The 3,071-nt window shown below is 35.1% G+C and overlaps 1 long non-coding RNA gene across 1 annotated transcript; it reads right to left on the minus strand.

Annotated features, from left to right (window-relative positions):
- Window positions 1-744: 744 nt before the first annotated feature.
- Window positions 745-2,615, minus strand: LOC137399014 (uncharacterized). Its single transcript, XR_010979117.1, has 3 exons — window positions 2,541-2,615; window positions 1,675-1,807; window positions 745-836 (listed from the first exon to the last, which is right to left on the minus strand). It is a non-coding gene; the product is annotated as an uncharacterized lncRNA (long non-coding RNA).
- Between the last annotated feature and the right edge of the window lie 456 nt (window positions 2,616-3,071).

Raw genomic sequence — 3,071 nt, forward strand, 5'->3', positions numbered from 1 at the left:
ACATTGAGACTCTGTTTTCCACTATACGATCTATCATGGAAAAGGTAGGGTGGCTATAACAATAACCTGGATGTGCAGTGCTTTAGATCTGCACTTCAAGCACTGCTCATATTTGCTTATTTAAAAGATTGAACACGAACTGAAGAGAAAAAACAGGAATAATATATCAGCAAATTATTATAATTATTATTGTTATTCCCTGTTTTATTATGATAACACTTGTTTGACATGTTTTATCATGTTTATGTTGTACTTCAAAAAGTTGGAGTGCACAACACAAAAAAGCTTAGGCTTGCTCATTATATGCTACAGAGCTCAATGTATTCATGTTTTTAAACATAAATACCATTTATTCTTACCATTTATTCATCTAACATTACGCTGTGAGTCCTGCGGAGAGGACACAACTCTCGAGAAGAAAACTCATTTTTAGCATAAACGGAGTCGTCATTTATGTTTCCAGATCAGCCTCGTGTTTACCTGTCAGTATAATAACATGTATATGAGTAGACCCTGGTAAGTACATTAACAAAATGTAGCAAATGGATGGAACAGGAAATAACTTGTACACTGTCTAATTATTCATGCCAACTTCACAATGCATTTTCTGTAATGTTCAAGTCAAGTTACAGACGTTTGGAGTTGTCTATTCTACAACCTCTAATACGTAATACAGAGAGCTGGAGTAGAATACTGGAAGAGTATGGTGAATTATAGAGAAGTATATCTCACACCTGAATATGGTCAGAGTGGTTAGTTTATTTGGCATGGCGATGGATAAATATTATTAGTTGTTGTATCCCTTCAGATATTTTCTGATTGTTTTCTGGGAAGAGCTAAAAGAAACGCATTGATTTCACAAAATGTGTTCTATGATAAAGATACCTTGATAGGAGAATGTAAAATATATGGATACATATCATTATATGTAGGAGTTTATGTAACAAAACACCTGACTGAATACCTATTAAATGTCAACAGTTGGGTAGAATATATTATATAATTATATAATGGATTCTGTGTGAGAAGCACTCAAATGTGTACCTATTAAATGTAAGTCAACAATTACAATATATAGTACCACCTCTGTCCCTAGTAAGATATTATTATGGAATATATGTACACATGCGCATTGGAGTCATAAACTAGCATATAAATACACTCATTGTATTATATGATAATTTATCTATTATTATACAGATCTCGAAGTTTGTGTGGTAGTACTTCAATTTGTCCTGCTATAGCTATTGATATCCTGAAATTAAAAGCTTGCAATCTGCTGGATTTGATCTGGGAGCCTTCCATCACCAGGCAAATATCTTACCAATTATTCTATGCAAGATTGGTGAATTCATTTGGCGGGATATGTCGCTATGTGGGTAAAAATAAGCTACCGCTCTCCGTTACGGCGCAGCGTCATTTTGTACTTGCTTTCATGAGTCTTATTAGTAAGAGCCGTAGATAACTGGCTTATCAAATTAGCCATTTGCAATGTGCCAGGCTAACGGCAAACAGCAAGCAACTACAATACTTGTCACTGCTCTTAGTAAGATGTTATTATGAAATATATGCACACTTATGTGCATTGGAGTCATAAACAAGCACACGCAATATATGCATTGTATTATACTACAGTACAGACTATTATTATAGATACATAAAACAAGAACTCACCATGTATATAGTATACAGATACTTAAAAAGGGTATGCCTAGCTTCTTCAGAAATAACCAGTTGACCTCCGATCTCCTTGACCATAGAGTAGCGTAAGGCATAGACTAAGTCCTCATAGAAAAGAGTAGATGTGCTAAAACATCAAAGAGTCCATATTTCACATAAAGAATGATATTTTAGCATCCCTAGTTAGAATCATTATACAGTTTATATGGTTTACACAGTCATCACCTGTACACTTTATACAGTCATCACCTGTACATTTTATACGGTTATAACCTGTACACTTTATACAGTCATCACCTGAATACTTTATACAGTCATCACCTGTACCCTGTGACCAGTCATCCTCTGTACACTTTATACAGTCATCCCCTGTACACTTTATACAGTCATCACCTGTACTCTTTATACAGTCATCCCCTGTACACTTTATACAGTCATCCCCTGCAGACTTTATACAGTCAGCACCTGTACCCTTTGACCAGTCATCCAATGTACACTTTATACAGTCATCACCTGTACACTTTATACAGTCATCACATGTACACTTTATATAGTCATCACCTGTACACTTTATACGGTTATCACCTGTACACTTTATACAGTCATCACCTGTACACTTTATACAGTCACCACTTGTACAATGTATACAGTCATCATCCATTCACTTTATACAGTCATCACCTCTACACTTTACACAGTCATCACATCTACACTTTATAGAGTCATCACCTGTACACTTTATAAAGTTATCAACCGTACACATTATACCGTCATCACCTGTACACTTTATATACACTTTAAATACTAACCGAAATACAGTATGTATGAACATAACAACGATCGAACAAATTGGGACTCACTTCCTGTCAGTGACTAGCGTGTCCATGAACAGTGTGGTTATGTCTTCATCCCTTTCTGGTATTGGCGTGTACGGCCTGCAAGAATACATTTCTAATAAAACATACAGTTGAACATGAATAACTCAACCTTAAAGGGACTGAGTGAAAGTGTTTGGGCTATCAGAGCATACAGGTTATTCACACACTGTCATGAGTGCATGTATTTACCTTATGATACATGTAAATACACCGACAATATATAAGTATAGAATCACATTATTGGTGGTAAACTAAGAGGATTGCAACAATTGAGTTTAGGACCTGCAATAATAAATTCATGGCCAAACATATTTGCCTTTAAAGTAAAACTGATAGAATGTTCTAGAGCGACAGAATTGGCACCTAGAGTAAAGCAATATTTGTTTTACTGCGCTGCAAAGAAACCAACGACTAAAAATTATGACAAAATTAATAAGATTATGTGCACTGCATTATAAGGATATACAAGTAATTTCACTATTTAAATGGCACACCAGTAACTCTAGTACTGTA

This window comes from Watersipora subatra, chromosome 6 (assembly GCF_963576615.1).
Source record: "Watersipora subatra chromosome 6, tzWatSuba1.1, whole genome shotgun sequence".
In the NCBI taxonomy this organism is placed as follows: domain Eukaryota; kingdom Metazoa; phylum Bryozoa; class Gymnolaemata; order Cheilostomatida; family Watersiporidae; genus Watersipora; species Watersipora subatra.